Source organism: Schistocerca cancellata, chromosome 3 (assembly GCF_023864275.1).
Source record: "Schistocerca cancellata isolate TAMUIC-IGC-003103 chromosome 3, iqSchCanc2.1, whole genome shotgun sequence".
NCBI lineage: Eukaryota > Metazoa > Arthropoda > Insecta > Orthoptera > Acrididae > Schistocerca > Schistocerca cancellata.
The window spans coordinates 271,634,730-271,652,155 of NC_064628.1; the positions used below are offsets into that span (position 1 = coordinate 271,634,730).

A 17,426-nucleotide genomic window follows, 5' to 3' on the forward strand; every position below is an offset into this window, starting at 1 on the left:
TAAAATGTGTGAGAAAACCTTCAACTGTGACAATGGATATAACCTTAACAGTGCATGAAAGCAAGCTCTCAATGCAGAGAAGAGTCAGAAATAGCCCTTTCTGTGTTTACGCTATGGAGGGAGTGGTGGGGCCCCAGTGCAAATGCTGGCACTATCTGCGACCAGTCAGAAGCTGTCTTTGACCTATACAAGGCCACAACATCAGTAACTTTAACAATCAGTTGTTCCACTGGAAATCGTTGAAAGATCGAGGTTTTACCCTGAACTGATGCAGCAAAAAGTCTGAGGATGTTTCAAACAACAGTACTGTCATGAAAGACTTCATTCTCATATAACTCAGACTTAAGCTGCAGTCATCAAATAACAACCCAGACCAATTCAAGTACAACCAACTCTTTCACCAGGTTTAATGTACCGCAAAAGAAGAGACATTTTGGGGGACAGAAGACAACGTATTGGTATGTTTCCACTGTGGACCCCCTGCACATTTCATGCTACTGCAGAGAAAGACGACAAGGGTTCAATGACCATTGCGCCACGTGAAGTCAACCATCACAACAATGCAATTCACATCAGTCAACTGAGGACCATTATAGCTGTCCAGATGGACAAAGTCTGGATGGGTTTCTTCCCCAACACATCATCATAGGTGTTCCCTGTTATTGTACAAAGGTATCAAGTCAGTCACCTAGCCACCTAAATCAGGAAAATTAGCTACTGAAGTGATGCCACCACAGATGAAACTCCTCCATGGACAGCTGTTTACTAAGGTATCAGGAAATCTCATTGATGTTATCACTGTTGGCCAAAGAGTCTGGACATTAGTCGACTCAGTGCCTTCTTCTCCTGTTATGTTGGATGCTTATTGTCACTAGCTAAAGAAGATTACGTTATGTGACAAAAGCAGTTGTTGGAAGATCACAAATGGGGAAATAAAGTACATCCAGTCAATAAGAACACGTGTTGCAAGAATAACTATTAATGGAAGAACACAACCGTTTCAATTTGTTTTTTTAACAGAATGTAAGTCGTCATGTCATCCCCAGATGGAGCATCTTGCAAGTATCGCAAGCATTCACAGATTGTGAAGGATCAGAGCTCCAGGGTGGTGAAGCTATTCCAAAAAGTACATGTAACAGAGACTGCTCTGGGCAATTGTCTGCTGTCGAAGGTGACATTATCCTGCTACCATTAATGAGGCAAGTTCTATTCGATCTAGATGCTCAGTTAAACTGCGAAGCTTTTGTCAACTGAAAAAAGCTGCTTGGGCTCAGAAAAGAAATCTATATACCAGCAATGATCATAAGCAATGCAGGTGGTCACGGAGAACACTGGATGACTGTCACAAGCAGCCATGACTCATCCCTAATGGTATGTGCAAAGGAACAGCTAAACCAGTGTAGGATATGCAGCTCAGTGCCATTGACAAAGCACCATGCTCCACTACCGCTACATACAATGCAGTGGAAGTAGCTACTATTGGACTGCCAATGTGATCTGACATGACAGAGGAGCAATACTGGTGAGAGTTAGTTGTTCTGTGCCTATTTTCAGGTGCTTTCAAATCCAAAATGGAAATAAGATAGACCAAACAGCTATTGGTACAATGCTGGGGATCATCCACCAATTAGGCAATTCTAGTATAGGCTGTCGTTGGCTGAATGATGCATAATTCAGGATGACCTGGTAAGATGCTGCAAGATGACATCACTGAACCTTCAGAGCATCCTCAGTCCTCCTCCTGGGGTCCTTGAGAAGATTGAACAAAATCACGAAAGTTGATATCTAACCATTTATTCACACTGATGACACCCTCGAGTGCTTGAAAGAGCAAAGCATTTCTCAATTATGGGCATGCAGACAGGCTACTGGTGAATCGAAGATGACAAGGCTGACCAGGAAAAGACTGCCTTCATAATACTTGAAGGCCTCTACGAGTTCAAAGCAATGCCATTTTGAACTATGTAACACTTCAGCCATCTAGGAACGTATGATAAACTACTCGACTCGACACCTTAAATGGATAATGTGTCTTTGCTATCCATTTAATTGTGTTCAGACTACAGGCCTTCAGCCAAAACGGGACAACTGCCTCTTCATTGCCCAAGAAATAAAAATCTTGGGACACCTATTTTAGAGAATATGGAGTTCATACCAACCCTAAGAAAAAAAGAGCAGTCATGGATATTCTAACTCCTCGGCACGTTTGTGATCTGCCAAGTTCTCTCTGAATACATTCATAAAGGACTTCTGTACTAAGGGACATCCACTGCAAGAGTTACTGTAAGGAGAGACAAAATTTGAATGAGAGGTAAGAACGATCTTGTCCTTTAGGAGACACTATCATCATTTTTGGTGCTACCATTGTACAATAACAACCCTGAGACAGAAATTCACAATGATACTAGCAGTTATTGGACAGGTGTAATTCCAGCAAAAATTCAGGAAGACGTTGAAAATGTGACAGCTTATGCTTCCATATTACTCACCACATCCCAGATGAACTACTCTACAATTGCGAAGGAGTGCCTTGCTGTTTTTTAGGGCTATCAACAAGTTCCAGTCATAGTAACTTGCCAATCCATTCACAGTTGTGATGGGTTACCATTCTCTTTGCTGACTGACTAAACTGAAGGATCCACAGGATGGCACAAGGCTTCATGTGTCACAGTAGTACATAAAAGCAGAAGCTAATACTAAGATGCCAACTGCATTTCAGGGAATCTTCTGGCAGAACAGAGCAGCACATATGAAATCTCACCATTGCTGCATTAAATGACATTGCTGCTGAACAGAAGGAAGAGACAGTATTGCCGAAAACCATGGAGGACTTGAAAGAGGAGGAACTGACCGCAGGACATTTCCAATTAATGAACAAAATGTTTTACAAGCAGAAAGGCAGAAATAGCTGCTCTTCAGCACAGCTCATCCACAGTAAGCTATCCTAAAGTAGTTCCACAACATTCCAATATCTGGTCAATTTGGTCATCTAGGATTCAAAAAGACTACAAACAAAATCAGACACAGAGGTCACCAGCCAGATCTCTGCCGATCCATTACACACTACGTGAGCAAATTTAAGGAATGCCAGCAATGGAGGCAGGGGCCACAATTACCTAATGGTAACTGATGTGTCAATTCGACCTGCAGCGCCCTTCCATTGGACTGGAATCTACTTCTTGGGGATGTTCCCAAAGTTGACAAATGCGAATAAATGGATATTAGTTTGCACTGATTATCTCACACACTATGCTATCACCAAAGTTGTGCCAACTGCTCAAGCTCCAGAAATTGCAGGGTTCCTTGAAGACACCTGAAGCATAGAGGAACCAGTGTGATGACCTCTGATCACAGAAAAGTTTGCATTTGAATGACATCTGCCTATCACCAACAGACAAATGGTCCCTCCGATTACTTTAATATGGCATTTGCACATATGCTCTCAATGTATGCTGATGTTGAACAGAGAGATTGGGGGATAATTCTCCCCATAGTGAAATTTGAATATAACACAGTGAAGGTAGATGTTACGGGCTACACACAGTTCTTTCTGCTCCATGGTCACAATGCTTAAATGACAATGGATACAATGTTCCCATTTGAACCCAACGATAGTTAACATGACTACCTGAAACATTGCATCAACAAGGCCAGAGAAGGAAGACACTTGGCTCACATATAGTCCCTAGATGCTCAAGAGAAGAACCATGAGCACTATAACGCCAATCGCTGGCGAGTGAGATACAGCCTGGTAGACTTTGTATGGATTTTTACATCTGTGCAGAAGTGGGACCGTCGGAAAAGTTACTAAAATCCTACTGTCAGCCATATCTTCTTCTTCATCACTTGAGGGATGTCACACATGACGTCAAGGATTACGGCCATCAAAAAGACAAAAATGCAGCAACATCATCCATCCCCTGTATGAAGCGATACTGCAGTCCTGAGGCAAACATTGACAATGAGTGTGTGCTGTTCAAGGAAACTGAAGGCCCACTCAATGGCGGTGAAACTTCGGTAGAAGAGGCTACATCTGATGCTCATCACAGTGCAGAAGACGTCACAATATGACCCAAACGTGAGTACACTCCAGCACTGCCATACAGAGAGGACCACGGACAAGACCTACATCCATGATGCTGAAACAGTGGACCACTGTTTTTATGAGGCGAGAGAGCAATGTACATAATTCAATGAGCTATGTTTTTTCTTAAGTTAAACAATGGGCCATTTACCAAGAAACAATCAATAACACTTTTCAATACTTTGTTTACTGCTCCTTCTGTTGTTGCAACTTCGTTAGGCTTGATTATAATGCTTGCGTGATCAATAAAGGTACAGCAGAAATTGTTTTCTGCTGTATCAGTGCAAGATGGAAGGTCATTTATATCCAGGAGTGGTCGCAGGATTGAACTCTGTACAACACCACTCAGAAGAAGATTCATCACAAGAGCTGCATAAGCTGTCCAATATGGTCCTTTGTTAAATACGAAGAGAATCACTTATGGTACCTCAAAAGCCATAAGATTTAAGTTTCTCCAAGATAATTTTGTGATTTTCACAGTCGAATGCCTCAGGAAGATGAAAAGTCCTGGTAGTTGAAATCTTGTTATTCGGATGTTTTAGTATACAGCCAGCTAAATGATAAATGACATGTTCAGAGGAGAGGCCTTTCTCGAAAATAAATTGTAATCAACTCAGAATTTTATACTTACAAATATGCATGACTATTCTTAAATACCTCACCATTTTGAGAAACTTTCGAGGAGGAAGTTAATAGTGAAAAACATTAATACTTATTAATATCTACCCTACTACCATTCTTGGAAGGGGGTCTACCAATGGTATATTTACAGCTATATAGAAAGGCACCTTGTCAAGTGATGCATCAAATTTTTGCAGAGTACATAAGCTATATCAAATGAACATGATTTGAATATGTTGCCCGAAATCTTATCAACTGCATGGGAAATTTAGCTTGCGTTGACTGAATGCTTGACACTGACTGTCATTTACAGGGTGATTCACGAAGATATGCAAATATTTTAATATGTTATTCTAGAAGTAAAACTAAATAAAAAAGTTCATATAAACATAGGTCTGCAAATGTCTGGTTACGGAGTTATGGCTACTAAAAGATTTTGCCTGAAATTTAGCAACTTCGCTAATATGAAGCCATCACAAAAACGTACAAGTTTAAAGTAAAGCATGATTTCCATTTATTTTGTTGTTATTGATCTGGTAAATCTAACAAAACATGTCCAAGACGTGTATCTGCAGTAGTTTTCCAGGACATCCAGAGAAGCAAAGAAGTAATTTCATAAAATTTTTAATTCATTAACTACTTGGCCCAATTTGTTCTTTAAATCCAGACAATTGCACAAAGTTTTCAACAGAAGTTTTAGAGAATTTAATTTTGAAAAAATGATGGTAGTAATGTTACCAGAAACTGTATGAATGTGTCAGATAATCTGCTTTTGTTAATACCATAGCACACGTGATTTCATGTTAAACCGGAAATAAACAAAGCTCAGCATTAGGAAGTTGTACAATGTACATACAATTTCACGATACACTCACAATAAATGTTCAAAAATGTCTCCACCGAGTTCAATGCATTTAGCTGCACATGTATGAACAGATTTTGTTGCTTGTTTCAATTTCTTAGGTTTGTTCTTAATTTCATTTATTGCATTCATAATGTGAGCAAGTAATGCCTCACGTGTATTGACTTTGTCCTCATGAACTATGTCTTTCATCCGTCTCCATACACAAAAATTAATTCGTGTTAAATGAGATGATCTGGGTGGCCACAGGCATGTAGCATCACGACCAATCCATTTCTGCAGAAAATGTTCATTTAAATGTGTAGTAATGGCATTGGTGAAATGTGGAGACACGCCATCATGTTGAAAATACATTTCCCATCGTGTAGCAAGTGGAACATCTTTGAGCAAGTGGGGCATTTCTTCTTGAAGGAATTTTAAGTATGTCTCACCAGTTAGAGGTCCTGGGAAAATGAAAGGTCAAATAAAGTGTGTGTTTATTATACCACACCACACATTTACGCTAAATCACTGCTGGAAATTGTGTTGCGCTGTTACATGTGGGTTTTCTTCAGACCATATGTACTCGACTGTAAATTTTTTATACCATCTCAAGTAAACTGTGCCTCATCAGTAAATAAAATGCTTTTGTGCTATTGCCGATTAGTATTTAACCACTTGTATAACTCCAAGCAAAAGGCAGGATCTCTAGGGTGTAAATGATGCACTTTTAGCTTACGGTAAGGATACATATTATTGTACTTCAGTGCGCGACATACCTTAGATTATGAAATCTCTAATCGTTGAGAGATACGTTGTGTACTAACACCCAGACTATGTTGAACAGCACCCATAATTTTCTGATCTTCAGGTATCAAGCGCTCATACTGATTATGAATGCTAGGTAGAGAACCTGTCTCCTGTTACATTCGAAATACTCCACTAATGGTTCATTCCTTAACTGCAGCCATAGCATTACCATCACATTTTCCATAAATAAACACCATATTGGTGTATTCCTCTGTCGTAAATTTGAAAGGCATCCCTATTTCATAAATAGTCTACAAACTACAACATTTACTATGTGGTTTCACTTAAATACACAGTTCTTGTTATGTTCTTTCACTGAACAATAATTGACCACAGTAGAAGTGTAAGGCAGCTGAGGGTCGAGGAGAGCGCTTTTTCCACGGAAACTGGGTGAAAACATTTGCGGACTGCCAAGTCCTTCGGTCTCATTGTGCAGACACATTGGGTGGCACTGGTCGATCGGTGGCCGCATCCAGGTAGGCTGACTAGCGCCGAGGAGTCGCTGCAGCTATGAGCAGAGCATTGATGACAGGCAATCAAGCAGAGGATGGGCCCTTGTTACGTAGGAAGCCAATGAGACGGATGTGAGTTTCTGTGAATTTCAGTGGGACAGGACAGTGGCGCCCAGACGTCCAGACTCTGCTACAAAATATATTTGTGAAGGCACGAGGCTTTTAGCGAGTTTATGGCCATTCTTTGGAAAGTTCGAAATGGGTGCAACAGGAGAACTAACGATCAATTTATGGAGGGCTGTGATTCCATCCACATCATGCTTTTAGCAAAGACATGGCATAAAAGCGTGGGAAAGAGGCTGCAAAGCTGAATCTTTTTTCCTAATTAATTTTTAAAGTCTCTGGTTTGTCAAATCTGTGTATGCAGAACATGGGGTGGTCTCTCAGCTTCGAATGCCGAGCTCCAACTCGTGACTGGCTTGGGCCAAAGTGAGTGTAGTCTGAGCATGTAAATGTGCTATCCTAACGAGCTGGCGAGGAAAGCCGAGAGAAAAAGAAGTGCTCTCTATTGTACTGGTGCTTGCTAGTAAAGAACGACAAGTCTTTACCGAACAGTGAGACTTGTGTCCTTTGTTAGGGTGCCACTTAGAGGCTGTGTCAGTCACCATCTGAACTGTCACAGGGACTGCTTTTTGCATCACGCACACGAGTGATGCATCATCATCAACATCATCATTTAAGACTGATTATGCCTTTCAGCGTTCAGTCTGGAGCATAGCCCCCCTTATACAGCTCCTCCATGATCCCCTATTCAGTGCTAACATTGGTGCCTCTTCTGATGTTAAACCTATTACTTCAAAATCATTCTTAACCGAATCCAGGTACCTTCTCCTCGGTCTGCCCCGACTCCTCCTACCCTCTACTGCTGAATCCATGAGTCTCTTGGGTAACCTTGCTTCTCCCATGCATGTAACATGACCCCACCATCTAAGCCTGTTCGCCCTGACTGCTACATCTATAGAGTTCATTCCCAGTTTTTCTTTGATTTCCTCATTGTGGACACCCTCCTGCCATTGTTCCCATCTACTAGTACCTGCAATCATCCTAGCTACTTTCATATCCGTAACCTCAACCTTGTTGATAAGGTAACCTGAATCCACCCAGCTTTCGCTCCCATACAACTAAGTTGGTCGAAAGATTGAACGGTGCACAGATAACTTAGTCTTGGTACTGACTTCCTTCTTGCAGAAGAGAGTAGACCGTAGCTGAGTGCTCGCTGCATTAGCTTTGCTACACCTCGCTTCCAGTTCTTTCACTATGTTGCCATCCTGTGAGAATATGCATCCGAAGTACTTGAAACCGTCCACCTGTTCTAACTTTGTTCCTCCTATTTGGCACTCAATCCGTTTATATTTCTTTCCCACTGACATTACTTTCGTTTTGGAGATGCTAATCTTCATACTATAGTCCTTACATTTCTGATCTAGCTCTGAAATATTACTTTGCAAACTTTCAATCGAATCTGCCATCACAACTAAGTCATCCGCATATGCAAGACTGCTTATTTTGTGTTCACATATCTTTATCTCACCCAGCCAGTCTATTGTTTTCAACATATGATCCATAAATAATATGAACAACAGTGGAGACAGGTTGCAGCCTTGTCTTACCCCTGAAACTACTCTGAACCATGAACTCAATTTACCGTCAACTCTAACTGCTGCCTGACTATCCATGTAAAGACCTTTAATTGCTTGCAAAAGTTTGCCTCCTATTCCATAATCTTGTAGAACAGACAATAACTTCCTCCTAGGAACCCGGTCATATGCCTTTTCTAGATCTATAAAGCATCGATACAATTCCCTGTTCCACTCATAACACTTCTCCATTATTTGCCGTAAGCTAAAGATCTGGTCCTGACAACCTCTAAGAGGCCTAAACCCACACTGATTTTCATCCAATTGGTCCTCAACTAATACTCGCACTTTCCTTCCAACAATACCTGAGAAGATTTTACCCACAACGCTGATTAAAGAGATACCTCTGTAGTTGTTACAATCTTTTCGGTTTCCATGTTTAAAGATTGGTGTGATTACTGCTTTTGTCCAGTCTGATGGAACCTGTCCCGACTCCCAGGCCATTTCAATTATCCTGTGTAGCCATTTAAGACCTGACATTCCACTGTATTTGATGAGTTCCGACTTAATTTCATCCACCCCAGCCGCTTTATTGCACTGCAATCTATTCACCATTTTTTCCACTTCCTCAAATGTGATCTTATTTCCATCATCATTCCTACCCCATTCTACATCGAAATCTGAAACATTACTGATCGCATTTTCACCTACATTGAGCAACTCTTCAAAATATTCCCTCCATCTGCCCAAGGCATCCACAGGATTCACCAGCAGTTTTCCTGACCTGTCCAAAATACTTGTCATTTCCTTCCTACCTCCCTTTCGAAGACTGCTAATTACACTCCAGAATGGTTTTCCAGCAGCTTGACCCATAGTCTCCAACCTGTTTCCAAAGTCTTCCCACGATTTCTTCTTGGATGCTGCAATTATCTGTTTGGCTTTGTTTCTTTCTTCAACATAACTTTCTCTGTCTACCTGGGTTCTGGTATGTAGCCATTTTTGATACGCCTTCTTTTTCCTTTTACAGGCTGCCTTGACTGTATCATTCCACCAAGCTGTTTGCTTCATCCTACTTTTACACACTACTGTTCCAAGACATTCTTTAGCCACTTCTAGCACTGTGTCCCTGTACCTTGTCCATTCCTTTTCCAATGACTCTAATTGACTACATTCAACTAACTGGTACCTTTCTGAGATCGCTGTTATGTACTTGTGCCTGATTTCCTTATCCTGAAGTTTCTCCACTCTTATCCTTCTACATATGGACCTGACCTCCTGCACTTTCAGCCTCACAATCCCAATTTCACTGCAGATTAAATAATGATCAGTGTCATCAAAGAATCCCCTGATTACACATGTGTCCCTCACAGCCTTCCTGAATTCCTGATCTGTTATTATATAGTCAATAACAGATCTGGTTCCCCTGCCTTCCCAAGTATACCGGTGAATGTTCTTATGTTTAAAAAAGGAGTTTGTGATTACTAAGCCCATACTGGCACAGAAATCCAAGAGTTGTTTCCCGTTCCTGTTGGCCTCCATATCCTCTCCAAATTTACCCATAACCTTTTCATACCCTTCTGTTCGATTTCCAATCCTGGCGTTAAAATCACCCATGAGCAGAACACTGTCCTTGTCCTTTACTCTAACAACTACATCACTGAGTGCCTCATAAAAACTACCCATCTTATCTTGATCTGTCCCTTCACAATCCTAATTTTCTTGCTAGACACTGTCAAATCTATCCACATCAGTCGTTCGTTTACATACCTTATTGCAACTACGCTGGGCTCCATTTCTTTCCTGATGTAAAGCCCTACACTCCATTGTGCTATTCCTGCTTTGACTCCTGACAGGTAGACCTTGTATTCTCCCACTTCCTCTTCTTTCTCACCCCTTACCCGAATGTCACTAACAGCTAAAACGTCCAGCCCCATCTTACTTGCAGCCTCTGCCAGCTCTACCTTCTTCCCAGAGTAGCCCCCATTTATATTAATAGCTCCCCATCTCATTACCATTTGTTTGCCAAGTCGTATCTTAGGAGTCCCTGGTTTGTCAGTTAGAGGTGGGACTCCGTCACCTCCAAAGGCCCGAGGCATTTTGCTCTGATTGTTGCCAGCATCATATTTAAAGTACCAGGGAAGCAGGTTGCTAGCCTTACTTGCCCCGAGTCCCATTGGGTTTTACTCCTAACGGCTGAGGGACTAACCGGTGAATTTGGTAGTCTTTGCCGTATGAGCACAAAGGTGACCACGACTCAGAATATTTCCGAGATGCCCAACCTTATTCCAAAGTAACTGGTATCCCGACTGTCGGGACCACTTACTTGGCCACTCATACGTTGATGGGTGTACTTATTTGTTTTGAGTCGGCCATCTAAACGTTCGACATATTCCGTCACACATAGTCGTGTCACTGAGTCAAATCTGTTTGGCAGACCAGCAAATACGTTTACCTGCACACTGAAATCCACCTGGGTTTCAGAGGCTCATTGGGAAATACCGGTTTTCCGAATCAGCCAAACATGAGACCACGTATCTTCATACTCCCAGGCGTGCTCCTTTAATAACAGATTGTCGCTGTCCATGACTTCAGTCGGTGACCGCATCGTGCTGTCCCACCCTCACCTGCAGAAGGGTAAAGTATTCACTGCTACGGCGTAGAGCTCCAATATATGCTTCACAGCACCCTGTTCTTTGGAACCACATTTTTCTTTATGGAATAGTACAGTACAGATGTTTGATAGTAGCGTAGTTTTTGGGCCATACCATGGATTCACATTTATGACGTCAGACAAAGCGATTAGTTCTGGTTAGTGTGGTGTGTTGACTCCCAGCTGATCACTTTGTTAACCAAAGACCCCACATTATTGAAAGCATTTGTCAAATAAAAATGTTTGTGTGGTGTTTCTGTAGCCATATTTTGTCATGTGATGTTAAGAATGAAGAAATCAATTGTGATTTAGATGACAGCACCTCCCAATGTTCTGATTAATATTACCTTCGCTATCTTTATTAAAGTCTTGACTGTGATTGAAAGAGCAGAATCTTGCAACGTTTCTACATTCTTAATGGAAAGTAAACAAATTTACTTGCATAATAATCTTTGCTTCTCTGGATGTTCTGGAAAACTACTGCAGATACATGTCTGGGGTATGTTTTACTAGATTCACCAGACCAATAATGAGAAAATAAATGGAAATCATGCTTTACTTTAACCTCATACAGTTTTGCGATGGCTTTGTATTAACAAAGTTGCTAAATCTTTTATTCACCACAACTAAACATTGGTGGACCTATGTTTACATGAACTTTCTTCTTTAGTTTTACCCGTAGAATAACATATTAAAATATTTGCATATCTTTGTGAATCGACCTGTATATACTGAAATGTTTTGTCACTTTTTTATCAAGCCATGACAAGTTTTGCAGTTACATTGAGAAAGTGCTTATAAGGAGTTTGTATGGTTCTGGTTGTGTTGAACATGGTTTATTCAATGAAGATTTAATATTGTTATTTGTTAATTCTTGGTTTCTTGACTTTGGCTATGAAAGACGCTGTAATGAAATTACATATTGTTCCTCCTCCTTTTCTTGAATAATATACAAACACCTTTTGCATATGCAATTCATATATTTTCCATCAATATAAACAACATCAAAACATCTGTCAAATCAGAATGTCCAACCTGAAACCTCTACATACAACTGTATTCATAGAATGAATGAATCCGAAAGACATTTCATTACCATTAATTTGTTCGAGTAAACCTCATAACCACTGTCAATAAATATATATTCTCTGAGGACTTCACGCTTCTACAAAGTAGCAAGTCGGTGCTAGAAGCTTCTACATTCATGTCCATGTATATACTTCCTCACAAGAAATTACTGTGATCACCTCCCATCTTAAAGATACCTGTCTTCCTCTGGAATGGTTCTCCACACGCAAATAATATTAATCCACATTAGAGTTGTGGTTCCCTCTCTGATAACTTGTTTTACCATTTTCATTTGCAAATATCATTTGTCAGTAAGAATACATAGGAATGCAAATCACTAACCCCCCCCCCCTGCCCCCCCCCCCCCCCCCACACACACACACTGGAGTAGTACATAACACCACAAAGTCTGAAATATGATGGTTGTCATGGACTATTTGGTCATTATCTTTAGCTAGTTAGTTATATGTTCTATACATCATTTGAACAATTCTTTAATCAAAATGATGTGGAACGAGTCAGTTTGCAGGATATGTATACATGATCAGTGTTAGCAGTAAGGAACATATTATCATTTTATTCCTACTCATGCAACTACACATAAAAACTAGGTTCTTTAAATGGCTACTAGATTTTAAGTAAAAATTCGTCAATGGAACAGGAACTACTGTTCTTAATTAGATTTAAAACTTGCTTGGCAACCTGAAGAACATTATATGTTAATGGGCAACTTACCAAATATTTCTATTGCTGAATATTCAACTACGCTCTCAGCTGCTGACAGGTTTAACAACGGGCAATAAAGGTCATTTTTCACTCTGTTGTTGTAGGTACGTGCATCACTGCAGTCTGACAAATTTCATTTGTAAAAATATGTACTGTGATGGTGCAGTCAAAAATGCCTAATTCCTTGAGAGGTATCTACATGACGTCTGTGGGTTTCTTACTGCTTGCTTTTGTCAATTAACACTTTCTAAGTGATGATTTACCCCAGAAAATTATTCTGTATCACTTTACTGAGCAGAAATATGCAAAATATTTCAGGAGGTTGATAAGTTTGTTCCCATGATCAGCAATTATATGAACAGCAAAAGCCGCTGACCTTAACTGTTTGTGAAGCTCATTAATATGCTTCTTCCAGTTCAAGTTTTCATCAAAATGTACACACAAAATTTTGGGACATTTTATCCTACCTACTGCCTCCTGCTCATTTGCTACATCAATTGCTGGTATGACTGCTTCTTGTATAAAACTCAATGTAGTGCATTTTTTTCCAAAATTTAGGGAGAGACCACATTCAGAGAACCACTTAATAATTCTCTCTAAAGGGAATCACTATAACACTACTGTTTTCTGCAAAAAGTACCAATTTTGCTTTCTTAATGTGATGTGGAAGGTCATTCACACACACATTATATATAAAAATAGGAGTGGACTGAAAATTGAACCCTGCGGGACTCCGTTTGTGACTTTTTACATCAGTCACTAAATTTTCTACCTTTTCGACATTATCTGAATTATTCAGCACAAAACTTTGCATTTTGTCTGCCAAGTATGATTCAAACCAGCTGTGTGAAAAGCCACTAATTCCACAAAGCTTTAGTTTTTCTAAGACAGTATTATGATCTACACAATCAAACGCCTTGAAGAGATCACAAAAAAATACCAACTGGTGACATTATTATTTAAGGCTTGTACTATCTGATGAATGAGTGTACCAACAGCCCTCTTTGTCGAGCAACCTTTCTGGACTCCAAAAGTATATTGTTTCCACTTAAATGTGTGACTACTCTAAGAGTACATTACTTTTTCGAATATTTTGGAAAAAGATGTCAGTAAGGAAATCGGATGATAACTGTGAGTCTGCTGTGTTATCTTTCTTACAAAGTGGTTTAATAATTGCATATTTTAATCTGTTTGGAAAAATTTCCTGTGCCAGTGATGCATTGCATATATCACTAAGTACATTACTTATTAAGCTGGAACAAGATTTCAGGATTCAGCTTGAAATTCCATCAGTCCCAAAAGAGCTTTTGTTATTTAAAATGTTTATAATTGTATTAATTTTAGTGAAGGATGCTGGTGCTACTTCTAGCTGTTTAAAGTTTTGCAGGATGAAATTTTTAATATATTCTCTTTGCTTCTTCAACTGAACCCCCCTACATCTACAAATAGTAAGTGACTGTTAAAAGTACTTGCAACTTGTGAATTACCAGTCAGAACATTGTAATTTAATTTAATTGTTATGGAATCTTGTACACTGATTGGCTGTCCAGTCTGCCAATTGACAATGCCCCATATAGTTTTAATCTTATTATTTGCATTATTTATTTCTGTCAGGACATGCATTTTAATAGCTTTCCTTAAAATATAACAGCATTTTTGTAGTATCCAGCTAATGTCGAATCTTGACTTACTCTGGCCTTCACATAAAATGCCCTCCTCTTACAAAAGATTTTAATTCCCTTAGTTATATACAGCTTACTTGTTTTTAAAGGATCTGTTAGATGATTTTCTAGGAAAGTAACTTTCAAATAATGACACAAATTTACTACGGAATAAACTGAATTTGAGATTAGCATCTCTTTCTACATATACCTCACCCCATACCACCCCTTTCAGCTTATTCTGAAAACACTGTACCCTGTTCTCATTAATAAGCCTCACTGCCTTGTGTGGACTTGCCTCCAATTGTAAGATGCCATCTGTTTATTTTCATAAATTTTACGTCATGATCAGATAGTGCATTAGCAATTGGGAATACATTAATTGTTTCAACCTGATCACTGTCTATAAAAATGTTATCAATCACTGTCCCACTATTTTACTGCAAACATGTTGGAAAACTAACCACTGAAATTAGATTGGAACACCCAAATAATAATTTTAGTACATGTTTCCTGTCCACATCTTTTAAGTAATCTGCACTGAAATCTCCACAAACTACAAAACTGCTTCTTCTTGTCTGAGTGGTAGCTCAATTATGCATCTACACTATGTGATCAAAAGTATCCGGACAACCCCAAAAACACTGTGCTGCCACCTACTGCCAGGTACTCCACCTCAGTAGTCATTAGATGTCGTCAGAGAGCAGAATAGGGTGCTCCACAGATTTCACAGAATTCTGAACATGATCAGGTGATTGCATGCCATTTGTGTCTTACATCTGTACGCGAAATTTACACACTCCAAACATCCCTAGGTCCACTGTTCCCAATGTGATAGTCAAGTGGGAATGTGAAGGGACACATGCAGCACAAAAGCGTGCAGGCCGACCTCTTGTGATATTTAAAGTGGTGAGATGGTACATGTCAGAAGCTGTTTTAGCTTTATCAGTGTTTCAAAACTGCTTCCTTTTGGACTGGATGATGACAGCTTTGCGCACTGATATATAGAATAGTATGTGTTGGCTTCCAGAAATAGGGTGGCCTACCCACCTAATTTTCGTTCAGGTAAAAATGGTACTTTACTTTCTCTTCATCTCAGTAGTGAACTTGGTATTAGGGTGCATACTACCAATATGATCAATGAATGGGTGAAAGATATTGTTGTGACTTGGCAAGACAGCCAAGCCACTATGATTGGTAGCCGAAAAGCATGCGTTAAGCTCAGGCAGGCTGGCGTGAGGTCTGGAACATTTAAGGAAGTTGAGTCTAGTAAAAAAAGGTCGTAGCTGTTGGAATACTTAACTTTAATCCATAATTGGTGAACATCGGTCTGACGGTACATGCATCACAAGATAAATAGCAAATGATAATGGCGCCTTGCTAGGTCATAGCAAATGACGTAGCTGAAGGCTATGCTAACTATCGTCTCGACAAATGAGAGCGTAATTTGTCAGTGAACCATCGCTAGCAAAGTCGGCTGTACAACTGGGGCGAGTGCTAGGAAGTGTCTCTAGACCTGCCGTGTGGCGGCACTCGGTCTGCAATCACTGACAGTGGCGACACTCGGGTCCGTCGTATACTAGCGGACTGCGGCCGATTTAAAGGCTACCACCTAGCAAGTGTGGTGTCTGGCGGTGACACCACAGATATAATAATTGATAGATAAAGATCCTTGAACAGTCCCAAGTTTGAAAGTGAGACCCTTGGATCCTTAGTCTGACACTGAACCAAAAAGCATGTAACATAAAAGATTATCTTAATTGAGGAATCGACAAAAAAGTTGGTGCCCTGACATATTTCTAACTGCCCTTTTCTTATGTAAACTTCAGCATAAAAATATATTAAGATTTAATTTACTGTGCAGAGATGTAAGGAGAGTGGCATCCATAGCTAGGCAACTTGCTATGCTTCTTTTATTCAAACGTGTGTCCTCAGTTTCCCCACAGATGTCACGGGCACATGTACTTCACACTTCACTTCAAAAATTGCTTATGTGACATTCTTTTGAGATCGTTTGGAATGCAAAGCTTGAAGGCCTATTCATTGTTTTTTACTTTAATATACTCATGGAGAATGGAATAAAAACCATCTACCTTGCACTCACCCCATTCACTGAGCAGTGATTTGAGTTTTTGCTTTCTGGCAACAAAAATTTCTAAGTCCAAATTGTCAAGTGTATGGAGTAATTTATAGACTTCTTCCTCGTGCAGGAATTTGAAACTATTATGTATGCCCCCCACTGCTGTAGCCCAGGCTTTTGAAAGGGGTGCCACACGGACACATTTTGGTTTTAGTATCTTCCATGTGTTTGTTGTATCATATTAATGCTTCTTCTAATTAGGCCAATACATATCTCTACCATTTCCTACATTTTACACCACACATCCATAAATGTTGAAATGAATCAATATTTCTTCTCTTCGCAGCATTCCACGTGATGGCTTGCAGCAGATGTCAATTTTGGGTTTTTCACAACTGCTTGTAATACGTGGGTCTAAAATACTTATGGTATTTTGAGCCAAATTTTCTATTCTTAATCACATGTTTGGGTGCACACTGATCATCTTATTAGCCATATGCACAGCTTCAGAATTCTCCTTATATTGGAAAATAATTTCATCCACAAGGTGTTTGGAATATATTATGCTGTCTTTTATTTCCTTGACTCTTAAGAGGCAAACCCTCTTTCCAAGTCATTCACGAAAATTTAGGCGAGGATGCTAGCGTAACAACTATGCACAGGAAGCATGCATTAAATTTAAAGCAATTAAAACATACCACCAATTGCAGAAGACTGAATAATTTGTGCATTTCAACGAGAGAGAGTGATTTCAAATGTGGTCTTATTTCTCTTGGAGATAATTTACATGAAAGAT

The 17,426-nt window shown here is 39.8% G+C and overlaps 1 protein-coding gene across 5 annotated transcripts in view; it reads right to left on the minus strand.

The window, feature by feature from the left end:
• The window catches only part of LOC126174928 (transmembrane GTPase Marf), a 236,127-nt gene that overhangs the window by 119,575 nt on the left and 99,126 nt on the right, over nt 1-17,426 (minus strand). The window lies entirely within an intron of this gene.